Here is a 16,766-nt window from a genome sequence, read left to right as displayed (position 1 = left end):
GAGCCAGGGTCAAACAAGATGAAGTCATCATGCTCTCTTACCTTTCCCCAAGCATAGGAAAGTGATAATACTTTTCAATGAGCATCCTCTTTTGGAGCTTCAATGGTGGAAACCCTAGGAGTCTCATTGCAACTATTCTTCTTGGGGCAAGAACGATAGCGATGTCCTTGCTCTCCACACTTGAAACACTAATGGTCCTTGCGAAAAACTTCAAGCTCTTCAGGAGAGATTTTGTTTTTACCTTTGTAAACTCCCTTCTCCTTGGACCAATTGTCATTAGAAGTGACTTGGGAAGAATTTTGAACATTGGTTTTTCCCTTTGCATCATTTTTGTCTTTGTTTTCCATGGGCTTGATATTATGTCTAGCCCCTTGATGGAAATTGATGCGTGAAGCAACCATGGTGTGATGGATTACTTTGCTAATAGTACCAGGCCATTGAGAGTTGATGTATTCGGCCATCTCTTCAGGTAATCCTGCATAGAATTGATGCCTTTGCTGGGCAAAGTCTATCTTTTGAAAGACAGTAGCCTTGAGATGTAAATCCCAAAACTTGTCTACTTGTGGATATACTCATGAGAGAGAAGCTTCAAGATGTTCCATTTGGTAAGCACTTTGTCCTTTGCATCACTTGCAAGTATTTGCTTCATGATGGAAACTTGTAGAGTTTTCCATGTCTTTGGGGCTTCACCATTGCAACGAAGGCTAGCCCACCATTGACGAGCTGATTTTTGGAAGTGCATAGCTACATGGCATAGCTTGGAGGACTTTGTGAAGCCCTTGTCTCCAAAGGCCGCATCAAACTGTTGGATAAAGGCCAACACTTTGTCAGTAGCACCAAAGGTGCCATCATAGGTGAGAAAAGAGATACTCTTTCCTCCCTCCTTGAAATTCTTTAGCTTTTGTGACCTTCGCCATGCAGGAAATGATTTGCGATGTCCTCCCCTCTTGTATTCTCTAGGAGAATAGCCATAGCTTTCGTCGGAAGAGGAGGAAGGTGAAGAAGAAGGAGAAGAGGGTGACCTCTTCCTAGCCCTTTTCTTCCTTTGTTTCCTCTCTTGCTTTCAGAGTGATGAGGAGAAGGATTATGTGTTGATCTTTTCCTCTTGGGAGGAGTGGGAGATCGTCTAGCCCGTCGTCTTCGTGGAGCCACATCTTCAGAGGAACTTAAACTTTCATTGCTTTCTTGCTCTTTGGATTCCTCCTCTCAAATGGGAGACAGTTTTCTTTTGGGGGTCTCTTCAAGAGGCCTCCTAAGCTCTCTCTCCTCTTGGAGAGGAAGGGAAATTCCATAAGCACAAAGTTGTTGAGTAACTTTGTCTTGCAAAGCAGGGTTGCCCATAGCTTGCTGCAACCTAGTGACAAGATAATTCACAAACATGGGAGCATCATCATTAGCACCTTCATGTGCAAAATCAAAGTTATCAATGTTCATTCTACTCTGTTGATTATTGTCAACCATGTTAACAAAATTTATGTATGTACTTAGTGTATGCTTTGGCAATTCAAAACCTTAGTTGCCACTCCTCTTAGCCTTTGAAAATCGGCTCTTAAGTATCTAAACCCATGGGTCAAAGTGGTTAATTATAGAGAGTAGAGGAGTAGGTATAACATAGCAGAGTTGTCGAGGGCTAGCTTCTTTCGGACTTGTTATGGCTCAATAATGGTAAAGCTGTAGGCAAGTCTAAAAAGACTCCATTATTAAGTCCAAATCTCCCAAGGTGTGCACCATCCCCCACATAGTGGGCTCAACAAAATTGATAATAGATCCCAGTTACACTTACCCTAATATAATTAACAACATCAACCATTTATAGGCTACTTAAGGACCTCTCTTCTTAAGCAAGAAAAGAGAAACCAAATTCTCTGATACCAATGTAATGGAATTGGCCTATTTAACTTGAGAGTAGCAGAAATTAATGAGAGTACTTTTGAGAAATGACTTTGTGAGCATAGCAGGTGAACATAATTGAAGATAGCAACATAATCATAGAAATTAGTTAACTTGGCATGAACAATACTTTTGCAAGAGAGAGAATTTAGAGAACATGACAACAGCTGAGGACCGGATTTATGTGGAGTCGGTCCCCCCTCCAATAGGCATTTGTATTATGATTTCTCCCATTTAGAGAGACTTGTTACAATACAATCTTTGTGTTCCTTGTAACCTAGGTGACGCAATGAAGATGGAAAGCTTCATGCATCACAAACATAACATAAAATTGAAGAAATATTTAACTATCCCAAGCCTCAGTCCCAAGACCTCAAACACCTTCGAAGGTGGAGAGAGCTAGCAGGGAATGAGGGTAGGGAAGAGGAAGAAGAAACATTGTAACCTAGGTAATGAAATGAAGATGGAAAGCTTCATGCATCACAAACATAACATAAACTTGAAGAAATATTTAACTATCCCAAGCCTCAGTCCCAAGACCTCAAACACCTTCGAAGGTGGAGAGATCTAGCAGGGAATGAGGGTAGGGAAGAGGAAGAAGAAACATTTCATAGGAGAAAGAATTAGTTCCTCCGTTATCATAACTCTTGTTGCTAGCATACATAGTAATGAAGAAGAAGCAGATGGCAAGCTTAAGCATTGAAACATGGCTCTTGGTTGGATTTGCACTCCATAGCCAAGAGTGTTGGTGAAGGCTCTCAACCTCTACTTGCTTGGATAAGGAGAGGGAGCTCTTGCACTTTGCATAGCACACAATGAGAGTGTTTGTGAGTCTGTGTGTGTGAGTATACCCCCTAAGAAACCCCCTATCTTGCTTGGGTCAACCCCCCCTTGTAGATCATGCTTGAAGCTCATTGGACCCCTCTAGGCCTAGCCAATCACAAGCAAGAGGCATTACAAGCAACAAGGGTAGCCTTCGGACAAGTGTCCCCTTTTCCCCTTTGAGAGAGAGGACTTGATAAATGCAAAATCAATTAATTAAATATCCTAGATTATCATTGGACCCATTGGGTGGCCAACCAATAGGCTTCAGGCACACCATGAGGGCAACATCAGGAGGAACTTAACAAGTGTCCCTTTTGATTTCTTTGTACCATGCATGCCTTGTGTGAATGTGTGGGTGTTCTCTCTCATCCCACCTCATGTAGGGCTTGCCCCCTCCTTGTAGGGATTGAATATTTGACTTTTTGACACCTCAAGCCCCTCATGCATAGGCCCAGTTCCCACCACAAGCTTGGCCCTTAAGCACTTTAAGCTTGGGCTGGGTTCTCACCTCAAGTGAAACCCTAGCATCTCAAGCATGTCAAGCACCTCAAGCATCTCAATCATCAAGCATCTCAAGCATCTCAATCATCAAGCACCTCAATAATATCAAGCACCTCAATCATCAATCATCTCAAGCAACTCAAGCACCTCAGTCATCAAGCATGACAAGCAGGACTAGCACCTCGAGCTGGGTTGGGTTCCCGCCTCAAGCTCAGCCCTAGCTTACCTAAGGTCAAAGGACATGTACACACATTATTGGAGGTCTTCAATGAGGCTAACCCTAAGTTCTTATGCTCCATTGGTTAGCCTTGCTCTTTGATAGACCATCTCTCATTTGGGCCCCTTTACCATTGGCCCCGTGTTGAGATAGATCTATAAGCACATGTCTATATCTTAACCCTTGTTCCCGTTTATTCTCCCACATTAAGTGATCAGTTTAATATGAGAAAATCATTTGGGTTGGTTAGATATTAGATATTAGATTTTATGAAGGAATTGCATGGATGCAAACGTACAAGGCAGTACGAGATTGGGATACCAATTAGCTCACGCTATCACCTAAAGGCGGACAGCTCATTGTTCCAATTGCACCAAGTAGGGAGGATTAGAAAGGAGGTTACTAGCAGAGAAAACCACAAAGCAATCAATCTTCTCCATTCTATCAACAAGCAAATGCTACAAGTAGCATGCAAGGAGTCAGGCAAATTTGGGTGCCCAAAATATCATCTATAGTACCAAAGACGGTTCCAAAGTTTCAAAGCACAAAAAGGAGCATCTTTGAGCGGAGAACTTAAAACAAAATGGATACGGAAGAAAAAGGAGCACTTATCTTCTCCGCAAACTGCAAAATCGATAAAGCAATGGAGAGTTAAGTCTCAAAAGACTCAACCACACCATTTTTCTCAAAGCAAACCAAGATACCAATGACGGGTAAAATCTCAACAACCATCATTATTAATACCCACAGCTTAAGAAATCAGTGTACAAAAGCATCCTAGGGTACAATCAAGCAAAGAGCACACGAGCTACAAGATTTGCTCTTTGGAAGACAGCAAAAGAAAACCTCAACATCAGAAACCCTTGAGTTAATTACTCAAGACCCAACTCTTGCACATCATAATGGTTTTAACCGCATTGATCTTTAAATCATGGTAGAGCCAACCAAGGCTATGCATCAACACGATTGTTCAACCCAGGAACACAGTCGTCTCGGAGTACGCCATCTAGGAGGGGTGGAAGGGAACTAAGTAATTACGGGCAATGTTTGAAGAGGGAGGAAAAAGTTGATGTTAACGTGTGATTTTTGACAAAATTACCTAATAATGTCCTTAAAAATCATCAACAGGGAAATATTAACTGATAACATCTCCCCAATGAGTATAAATAGTGTATATACTATGAGAAAATAATCAAAAAACAATCTTTTTTGGTTATTTTTCTTGATATTAGGACTAAAAAATAGAAAAATCCAACAAAAAAAAAGCTGTATTTTTTCACTAAATTTTCTTAATTATTGGATTTTCACTTTGCTTTTTTAGCACATTTTGTTATTTTCTTTGATTTTTTCAATAAACATGTCAAAAATTAATAATGAATAGCAAAAGAGCTCAGATGAAAAAATTGAAGATACACTGATGATCAGAAGGACAAGGCGGATAGGCACAAAAAATTTCAATCAAATCGGCAGATGGAAACGGGAAGCCTAAATGAGGTGGCCAAGGCCTACTTTTGCAGAATTCATGCAGAATGAGCTATAAGAATCCGGTTGAGGAAATTTTTGAGTCTAGCATAGATTTCATGGCCCAGTAGGACTAAAAGGGAAATTTGGGGAAAATGGTTCGGGAAGTCCGAGTATAGATATCCAAGGTAGCCTAAAATCACCTCATTTCCACTTGTCACCCTTGGAGAGAGAGCTTTCGACCTTCTTCCCGCGAGATTTCCGGAGTCCACAGTCGTCCTTTTACAGCGTCGTCTTACACAAGACATGAGGGGTAAGTTCTATACTTATCAATTGATCCATCATGTATGGCCGGTAGCTAGTCTAATAAACCCATGGAAAAACCCCTAGAAATTGAGCAGTGCACGATGTCCTACGACCAGAGATTGACCATAGCGGCCTGCCAGCTCAACCAAATTGGACAAGACTTGAACTGTAGCATGCACCTATATAATAGAACACTTCTATATCACCAGTTGACCATTCATCAAGGGTTGAGGGGGGTCCCAAGTAGAAAATCTAGGTTTTTTGCAGATGCTAGAATTGAATTCTGACTCCACAGACAGCTTGTAGACTGGGTCTATGTACAATGTACATGGTTGGTTTCATAACATCAATCAAGGCAAGCTCTCAAAAAGCAAAAATCAGCTCAAAGGGTACAAAGCGTCAAATTTGACCTGCGAAGTCAAACTGACTCCATATGGGCCAAAACTGGATGAGTAGCTTCAGGACTATGTAGCAAACAAGTCCATAGCCTCAAAAGTGACTAACCAACTCCACATGCCATGTAGTCACAAAGTAGGTGAATTCAGAGTCGACAAAGCATGAAGTGATGCCGACAAGACAAAACTTTACCAAATTCAATTTAGGACTTGTTTTAAGTGTATTGAATATGTTTAGGTCAAAATTTGTCAAGTTTAGCAAGAAAAAGTTGAATGTTGTAAATAATTGCAATTATTTACTTTTCTAATCTTTTGGCTTGAAAATGGTAACATCACCTCTCCTATCACTTGTACACACCTATTACATGCCACATTTCAAGTAGGAGCCAAATTGATCAATGATAACTTGAAAATTTGTCAAGAAATGCAAAGAAGTCTTTCCAAACCAAACTCTGAGTTATCTGTCACATTTTTTGATCCAAATCACCCCATATCTCATACACAAAGTCTACATCATGCTTAGAATCAAGCTGCACCAAAAAATGTTCATTTTGATGAAAAAGCTAATAATTGCGATTATTTACGTTTTTTGCCAAGATGGGGGGAAATTGCAACTTTGACTTCATGAGATCAAAGCACATGATGTCCCGAGCCTACTAACCAAGTTTGAATAAATTTGGAGCTCAAAATCTCAAAATTCCTTTATATCTACTATTTCAGAGACGGAAAGCCTAAATCTGGCACCATTTCCACCCTGTGCACTCAAACGAGACCACACTTCATTCAGAGTATCCGATTGATACATATTTCAAGCCTATGATGCCAAAAATGTAAACAGTTGGAAAACTACTCAGGTGTAAATAATCGTGATGGTTATTTACTTTTGTTGCTAAATTTTGCTTGAACTTTATGATTTTGATCTTTACATGTTTATATGCATCTACGCATGTTCAAAAATTGATTTGAAGCAAATTGGACTCAATTTGTCAGCAGTTCAAACTGAAGGGCATTTCAAAGCAAAAATTACAGATATTTTATAACTTTGGCACTCTATTCACTTAACAGGAGCAATGCAAGCTGCGGAGAAGGCCAAGAAGAGGGTCTCTCAAAAAGAGAAGTTGCAAGAGCTGCCAAAGCAACATATCTATCCAGAGAATAGCTTGAAGAGAACAACACCACAATTTTCACAGGCAGGTTTAAAAGTGAAGAAGGACATCAAGTAGAGCTGCAACTACTACCAAAAGAAATCTATGATGTCACAGCAAAGCCAAACACAAAGGAGGCCAACAGAAGGCTTGGCCTCAGAGAATTCTACGACCAAGAACCGTGTGGCATAGATTTCTAGAAAGATTATGAGCTGCTGTCTACAATTAAAGAGGATGGATTAGCCCAAATTACTGACCAACAAGGGTAGAAAGTAGAAGTGGTGATCACAAAAGAAATTGTAGCCGAGGCTTTGAAGTTGCCAACAGAGGGAATGACAATGAGGCTCGAGGCAGAAAGACAACATGGATTTTCACCAAGAAGACTGTTGCGGCAACCTTTGTCGACCTCATCCAGAAGCAAGTGGAAGAACAAGCACGGTTATATCATCAACACTTTTATTTTCTAGCAAAGAGACCACCAAGGTACAAAACACCTAATCATGCAATTGCGACTACATTCACACAAGTGTTGACGTCGACAACCAGGCAACCGATTGATCCCGCTCAGTATGTGCTATCATCACTGAAGGGCACCAAGAAAGAGGGTAAGATCACGTATCTGGGTGCACCTAAAGTATTAACAAGAATAGTGTATCATGCTATTGGAATGGTAGACAATTTTCCACCTATCCCAGATCAAAATACATGGATTGTGTCTGCACAGCCATCTCCAAGAACCATCTTCTCGACAAAGAGAGTTTACAAATCTGATGAAGAGTTGGCAAAAAGCTCTCATGAAGAACATAGCAGCAAAAGCTCAGGCAACAAGGAAAGGCGAGCCAGAATAGAAGAGATGAAGAGAAAAGCAGTGGTTGCACACTAAAAGGAACCTCATTAGAAGAACGTGAGGTTTGAAAGAGAGAAACACACTTATTAAAGAAGCCGCCAAATTGTAGGAGAGGATCTAGAAAAGTGGATTCCTAAAGAAATAAAGGGTCCCCAAACTAAGAACCCTGCAAGGAAAGAAGCAGAGGACCCCACATATTTTCTTGAAAGAATGTATGCAGAGGCAAAAGCACTCAAGTTGAAAGAAGCTCAAGAATCTAAGAGAAAAGCACGAGAAGAGGCAGCAAAGCAACAAACTCAAGCAAAAACTACTGCACAAAGCGAAGGACAATAGTATTAGGAGGAATTGTCTCTAAAGCCGACTTCGCCTACTACGGAACAGGCGGATCACCCAATGCCAAGCCCTCCCCCTTCACCAATAGTTAGACCCACTGAGGGCGAGCAAGCAAAAGAGAAGGAGCCTGAACCACAGGAGGCAGCAAGTTTTGAGAAACCCAAGGCAACAGAGGCCCAGGCCACCCCATCAACAACCATCCAACAGGAAACCACAGACGCAACCACAAAGCCTCAAGAAACAAAAGTAGAAGATGCAACCACATAGCCTCAAGGAAAGGTAGAACCCACATCACAACCACAAGAAACTGCTACAAAACAACCCAAGGAGCCACACACAAAAATGACTGAAACATCTAGACAGCCTACATAGCCTGAAGATTGGTATAAAAATGATGAAGTCATCATACAGGTGAATGAACATGCCAAGCAGATGTAGGAGATGACTGAGAAATTGCGAACAGTAGCACTTCGCCGTAGTGCTAAGGCTAGAGAGCTGGAGATGGTCATCGACACTCTCTAAGGAGAGCTAGAGGACAGAATGAATGTCATCTCAGATCTACAGAGACAAATCCAAGAGCTGAGAGCTAAAGGTGAACAACATCAGCTAGCCAAAGAGAGGCAGCAAAAGGAAATGGAGGAGCTGGGCGAGCTTCTCAACAAGTTAACAGATGCCTGCAAGATCAAAGACCAACAACTAACAGAGGTAACATATGAACTCTTAACCACAACTCTATCAGTACAAAAGATCCAAGTGCAGCTCGATGTAGCGAATGCTTCACTGCAGTATTCAGAGCAAAGGATCAGTGATCATGCAGATTTCTTGAGACAAATAAGGGAAACTCCCGCAGTTTCCTTAATCAAAGGTACCGATGAAGTATAGAAGGCTTTGTAAAAGAAGAATAAAGATCTTGAACTTGAGCTAAAGCTAGAGCAGTCACAACGAAGAGACCTTGCATTGATGTGGGTACAACGAGAAGAACAGTTGCTCAAGGAGATAGTAGAGCTCAAGACAGTCAATTAGCTGCTGTGAGAGGGACCGCCAGAGATGCAACAAGAAGCTGGTACCTCAGAGCAACCAAGCATTGAAATTCCCTCAGTCTCTTTTGTGGAGATGGAAACACAGCCGACAGAAGGCTAGGGGGAGAGGAAGATTTACAGGTACCACTAACAGATGCTGAGCAAGCACTAATGGTCCAGATGTCTAAAGCTGAAGAAGATGCACTTAAGGAACAGGTTGCTCAGGAGACAAATGAACAATGGAATGCAGTGATGGATTGGGAGTTGAGGGTTCTCCATTCAGTAGATGTCACTCAACTCACTCCCAACCAAATCAATGCACAATGGCATCAACAATCATTGCCATATCCTTTGATCAAGGTAGAGCTTTTATAAGTCAAAGAAAGATTATACAAAGACATGCAGGCTAAAGGCATAGAGCAAGTCCACCCCAAGTGGAGAAAGAGATCGATGAACAAGAATCCTAGATATTTGATTTTGTTCACAAGAGCACATGTCGCCCTTTAGAAAGACCCGACCTTTTGTCCTGTACCACGGGTAAGGACATGGCAAGCACATGAAGAAATGACTAATAAGCGGCCTACATGGATCAACTATCCAAGATTGCTAGATCCACATCAAGGAACACCAATAGAGGAATACATGGTGAAACCCCTAACTGATGCCATGAGATTCTTCCAAAGTCTCCCTGATCTCTCATATGCCATGCTCTACAAAATTTGTCGAATGCTGCTCACATGCATTGAAGCTTTTCATGAACCAGAGCACTGCTCAATCTTCTTTTTAATTTTCCGGCTCTTAGACCGTGCAATAGCAACATCCCCGTTGTAATTATCCGGGCCCTCGAAATCCACTTTTTCACGAACTTTGGGATGCAAACAAACCATAAAATTTTCCAATTTAAAATAATCACCACCATTGGCCAACTGCATGGCCACTGCAAAGTCCCTCTAGCACTCTTCGAAGCAAGCGAGGAAAACACCAAATTCCTCGTTCACATCTAGCTTCAAATTATTCAACCTTGCATCCATATCGACATGAGATACCTCTTCTTGGAAATCATGTAGAAAAGGAGGCCGCAACACCGGCCATATAAGTCTTGGATCTCCTTCCAAAGCATAGAACCATGTCTTTGCTCTTCCCCGCATCAACATCGGAATCGTTTGCATTTCGCTATCTTCATTTGGCATATACAGTGATAGCATATAAAACTCAAAATTTGCCATCCACTCTTTTGAATCTTTTTCTCCGATGAAAACTGGTCCATAACTATGCACTGCCATCTCTCCTTGATGGAAATAACCATCTTTGATCAACACCGGCGAGCAATCAGCTACTCCTCAGTGAGGGCACCAGAAGATGGAGAGGTGGAATACGGAACACACCTAGCACACAAAATATTTGCCTCTCTATAGCCCAAGGATTCCACAACACCCCTAACCTCTCTAATAACACCTTCAAATTGGATAATTTGCACTAACAACTCCACTTTAGCACACAGAACAATTGTCTCATACCTTGCAAAAACACCTTACAACACAAATGCACCCATACTGCTCAACTCACCCTTTCGGACTCACAAGACACTCCAAATCTACCCTCTTGGTAACACCCTTCAAGCTGTAGGAAAACCCTCTGCAAGCACTGGCAAGTACAAAAAGAGTGAGAGAAAAGGAGGAGGATGGGGAGAAGCAACACAAGAAATAGGGGCAAAGGCTGGTAATATTGCATAGGGAGATAGTACAATCAAGTATGCAGCTCCAACGGCAAGCTTGCAATATACAGGCTTGCAAACCTCCAATAACTCTCTCTGGCAAAAAAGCCCTAAAAAAATCACTTATATCCCCTTTTAAAAGTCTTAGATAAGGCTAAAAAGAAAAAACAAGGAGCTATCAAGCTCGTACAATCAAGTGAGGCTTCTTTTAGATTTTTTTTGCATTGCCACCACTTGGCACATTTGATTTGTTTAGTATCTGCATGGTGCATACTTCTTGACTCCTTTTCCGCTCAATTTTCCATTTGAATTCACCCCTTTGGCCCGCCCTTAGAATGGCCTCTCGGTTCTAACCCTTTGGGTTCTCTCTCTTGCTCTCTTGTTCCGAACTGGCTCTTTCTCTCCCCGTCATGGGACTGCCCCTTTGGTCGGCTTTGGGACTCTCTCACCCCTTCTTGATCAACTGTCGCGAGACCCTCCTCCTTGTATGGCTTTGGGTTGCTTCTCCCTCCATCGCAAGAACCCTCCCCTTGGCTAGCAATAGCGACATCACTATTGGGGGGGGGGGGGGGGGGGGGGGGGGGCTCTTGCCCTAGAAAAATTTGGCCTCATGGGCATGGGCACAAGCCCTTACGGGCACCTGCCACATCATCACTGTAGTCACCGATCGCCGGCTGTGCCTATGCCAGCGTGCTCCACCAACGCAGAAAGATGACGCCACCGTGACCTCCCTCGACCAAAATAGGTGCCTGGTGCCGCCTGCACAAGCTCAAACAGCACCAACCGGCACCACCTCCATAGCCACACCATATGGGAGCTCACCTCCCTCTCTTGATGCCATTGAATGGTCACGGGCTAGGCTAAATACACTGACATCCGATTGCAGTCCCTCGCATATGGGTTTATTCTTGCGCCACGTGGCATCCCCTTGGGGGTCACCCTCCAAACTCCCTTTTTTTTATATATAAAAAAAAACCCATTGATGCAAAAAAACCCCTTCACATTCAAAATCCTGCCATCTGTGGCTCGGAACTCCGGTTCCTGATTCGCAAAGCCTGGTTGCAACTCCATGGTATCGACTTGAAAAATCCCCTCTTCTAGCCACACTTGACAATTCTCCGAGCCCCCGAACCGGGGCCGCAAACTTACGCCAAATTTCATCTGCAATCAACTTTGGACAAAAGCACCCAATCTTCCAACTACTATAACCTTTTACTCCGGGCTCCGTTGGACGTGCATTAAATTCTTGCTAGCTTTGTATGATGCATATCCTGCTCTAGAACCTTATCGAGGCTCAAAAGACACCAGATGGCACACCTCCCCATGTGGTCAGGATGGGCACCAACCTAGCCCCCGGTAAAATTCAACAGGCCATAACTTGCAATCCATGGCTCCTATCTACAACCTGAAAAGATGGGTAGGCTCCATAAATTGGGCACTACACATCTATACCTTGACTTCCACTTGGAACACCTGTCCCCGACTGCCTTGGCTGGCAAGACTTTGCAACACATTGAACCTTCAACCTTCAATAACTTGGCCTCTGTAGCTCTGTTTGATGAGCTATCTAGACTTTCTACTTCAGTGCTTCAAGATCTACATTCTTGGACCCAAAGAATGCATCTTGCACATCCTTCACCTGCTACCGAAATTAGCCCCTTATGGAGCCCTTCTTGGCCTATAAACCGCATCATTCATACACCTCTACTGCTATAGCCCATGATCTTTCTAGCTGCTCCAGCCTTTTTCCATGCTTCTGCTAACCTGCACATATCTACCCATGCCACCTTCTAGGGTCGACACACTTTGGCTGTACCAACGTCTACCTCGAACCCCTCATCGAGGAGTTGGAGGAGTTATGGAGAGGCATTCATGTTGTCGATGTCTCACTTGCAAAGGGGGGGGGAGAGGCCATTGTGAGGGAAATCCTTATGTGGATTATGCACGACTATCCTGTGCTTGGAGAGATTTTTCGTAACCCCCTTTCCTCTACCTCTCTCTATCTATATATCTTTCCTTCTCTCCCTTTAGTTCACTTTAGTTCACTCATCTCTCTAACGATATGATATGTATGCATGGTAGTCCACATCGGGGCATAATGCATGTCCTACTTGCGGGCCATCGTTGGTGATGGATCAGAGGCCCGATTCCTTGCACAAGGTAATCTATCCAAACAACCATCGTTTCTTACCCCAAGGGCATTACAAGAAGAAGGCTCCAACAAATGGGAAGACCCCTCTAAGCTCACGATGGTAGATTGGGCAACCATTTGGGAAGAACACCACAACAACACTCCGGTTCCGTGTCCTCCACCAAAAGGTATGTCAAGGTATTCCATATTTTTAAGGCTTCCATATTGGAAGGACTTAAAAATACAACACCTCTTGGATCCCATACACATATTCAAGAATGAGCCCAAACACTCTGGGACCACATTATTGGCAAGAAGGAATCTTTGGATGCGAGGAAGGATTTGAGGCTTTTAAAACATCTCCCCGCCTCTGCTACTCCACGTCGTGCCCCAAATGGAAAGATCGTGCTTCCTAAAGCACCATGGATGCTAGACAAAGAAGAATTAGACAAGGTGAAGCGTACCATTGCCTCTATTCGCACACCAACACGATACATGAGGTTGCTAAAGGGAGCTTTTACAAAAGCAAAGAAGGGTGGAAGCGTTCAATTGTATGGGTTAAAGTCCCATGATTGGCACAAGATGCTTCAGGTAATCTTCTTACTCCCTATAATATCTATAGTTTGTGTGTACGACTATCACTCACTTTCCCTTCTCCTGATTTACATTGTAGTTCATTCTATCGGTGAGTATGTGTATATGTCGGGACAACAAAGTCAGGGATGCTATTTTCAAACTAGGAGAGCTAGTAAGGTACACCACAAGACTCCACTCAACTACACCTTTTTTATGTACACAATAATTTCAAGTAACACTTAGTGTATCCTTGGGTGTTTTCTTGCAGATTCGTGAGCTCCAAGGAAATCAAAATAGATGCTATCCATGCTGCTCAAACACTTGCAACAAAAACTATGTGTGCCATTGAAGATGCATTTTCTCGATCGGTCCTTCTTAGTCAAATTCACCTCTTAGTTCACGTGGTGGAGAAGATCGCTATATGTGAAGTAGTGCACGTACGATGGATGTTCTTCTTAGAGAGGTTTTTAAAGACTCTCAAAGATTTTGTGCGGCTACGGTCTCAACCAGATGCATGTATGGCCGAAGGGTGGATCGTTCAAGAGGCATACGGTTTACATATCAGAGTATTTGGCACAAGTTGACCCTCCAGTGCCTCACATGTGGTCAGGCAAGGAAGATGCAAGGATGAATTCACATTTGCCAAGTGGAAAGGGGAAACTACTTAACATGGATATGAATCTATCCCGTGTGGTCAATAACTTTTGTATTCTCAATGCAAAGATTATGACCAAGTGGGTGGACTTGTGGATAGTGGCAAAAGCAAGGCGTTTGCAAGAGAGGAAAGCATGGAAACAAGCACATGGAGGAAGGAGGGCAACCCCCGTGCTAGACACCTTGCATGCTTCCCATATCTCACTAGTTCAGAGTGGATTCATGAGAGAATGATCGAGGCAAAAGCGCGCGGAGAAGACATCACTAGCAAAGAATGGGAGTATGCATGAGGTTGCGTACCAAAGGTAGAGTACTCATATACCTAAACCATATTGTAAATTTTTTCCTTGAAATTATGTTTAATATGTATTTGATAAATTAAGATATCTTTCTCTTTTGTAGTGCCTTTCCTTTAACTCTATGTGGTCAAAGGATCATCACTTTCGTACGTGCCACATTAACGAGCATAGAACCACCATGGATTGTGTCATCATGGGCAACTTTGACACAGACGGTGATGAAGTCAAGTACTACGGAACTATAGAACCTTTCATACCTTCATCTTTGAGTGCAAGTGGTTTGCAAATGTGTCTAGACGACATGAGAATGGCCTCTACATGGTGGACTCTAGTGTACATCACAGAGGGAGGTATGACAATTTAGTTTTACCGCGCAATTGTGAACATGTGAGTGACATGTACCTTTTTTATTCTTATTTGCTTGTAGCATTAATTATACCAATGTTACTCACTTTGAGCTTCTATTTTATAGGTCATTTAAATTCCAGCAATCCGCCAACCAAAAATTTGGTTTGTAATTCTCGTAACACCTGGGGGGAGAACCATTTTTCCACTAATGAAGTGGAGATCATCTTCGACCCTTTTCCACCTCCAACTTTGGATGAGGTGGAAACAGAGGAGAGGGAGGTCAATGAATCAAGTCCTGCGGCAGCAAGTCTTAGCGAGGATGATTGTCATGATGATGAAAATGATGAGATGGAGGATGACAAACTTGAAGATGATGAAGCCAATGCATCCACAAACGACAATTCCGTTTCTCTCTTTATTGATTTAGAAGCCATGGGCTTAGAATTGGATGATGTCTCATGTAGAGATCTTTTGGAAGATGATTCATAAACATTTTGCAGTCATGAAATTTTTTCGTCGTGTAATCCATTCATCTCTCTCTCTCCTCTCTTCGGCCTCTCTCTAGATTTGGGAATATGCTCAATTATGTTAATCAATTGACAGTGATTATTTTAGTTGTAACCAAGTGTAATTTTATTATCCCCCCCCCCCCTCCCCCCCCCCCCTCTCTCTTTCTCTCTCTCTCTCTCTCTCTCTCTTCTATTCTAAATTTGAAAATTTTATACAATATTTTTTAATTTTTATTGAGAGGAGGGAAACACCAAAATTTGAAGGGGAGGGGGGGGGGGGGGGGGGAGAGGGGAGATGTTTATTTTAAGCCAGAATTTGAAAGTTTAGGCGCTAAATTTTGTAGTCGAAAATAAAAGCGATAGTACACGGGGTAATAACAGCAGTATTAAACGTGATAATAAACGCAAAAAATGTCACATCAATATTTTAAACACAAAAAAAATCCCCCGCCCTTCTCTCTCTTCTTTTCTACCTGAATTTGCACTTTCTCTCTACAAAACGCGTTAAAACAGCGCGATAAACACTTGGAGATTTTCTTAGTCAACACCCCATGATCATGTGTTTGCTTGGCACAACACACAAACGCTACGGGACAGGGCATGGCTTTCATTTCTTATAGTTTTTGGAGAGACCACAGTGCCAGCTTTCCACCATACTTTTGCATGGCACCTCTACATGACGTGCACTGTATACTTTGTAGTTCAGTCTGTTACGTTTCATTGCAAAACGATATGTTTAACTATTCACATTGTTTTTTTGTAGCTTGACTCAAACATTGTACACCGGCTTGCACAATTGAATGACATTCGTACACGATTATCAGTAGTGTAGTTCAATTTTATACTTTGTTTATACTTTTTGTATTTTTGAGTTTGTCAAAGTTTCCTTAAGTTTAATTTACCCATGTGTCTTCCTCACGAATGCATGCTCAATTTTGATCATCGTATCTATATATCAAATAGACATGCATTTTTTTTCTCGGAGTCTGGCAATTCAACCTATATATTGAAATAAAGAAAAATTGACTACGCTTGATTGAGAATAAGATGGGTGTTTCGAAGATGGTTCCACAATTTAGAGACTAAATGGTCGATATTACTAGGTTCAATGGTGCAATCTGCAAACATTTACCAAAGTAGGTTAAGTTGCAACCCTTTTGCTCGATTCGATTACCCTCTTTAGTAGCCCTTTGTCGTATACGGAGCACTATGGGACACAAGCTTGCTTCTTCCCAATGCTCAATATCCTACTCATTTTCGTGTTTCACCACAACAAAACCCAAGGCAACAACAATCACAACCAACTAACCAAGTAGCCAGCTGCGCTCCAAAATCCATCAGATTATGTACGGCAAAGGCTCACCAAGCAAGACCAATTCCCTAGTGGGCAAAAGTCTCTTGCGATATTTACACGGGCATCAAAAGGAGCCGGACAAGAAAAAGGCAGTGCCAACAAAGACAGCAAAACAGGTTTGGAAGTATTTTTCAGTTGTTTAATATTGTCGATCTCGAAAGATAGTTGGGAAAGAGACATGGAATGCTGTACGAGAGCAATTTGGATGGAGCGTGAGACCCATGGAGGGTGGCAATTGACTA

This window comes from Adiantum capillus-veneris, chromosome 30 (genome assembly GCF_014529385.1).
Source record: "Adiantum capillus-veneris isolate H3 chromosome 30, ASM1452938v2, whole genome shotgun sequence".
In the NCBI taxonomy this organism is placed as follows: Eukaryota; Viridiplantae; Streptophyta; class Polypodiopsida; order Polypodiales; family Pteridaceae; genus Adiantum; species Adiantum capillus-veneris.
Note: the sequence above shows the minus strand (reverse complement) of the source record.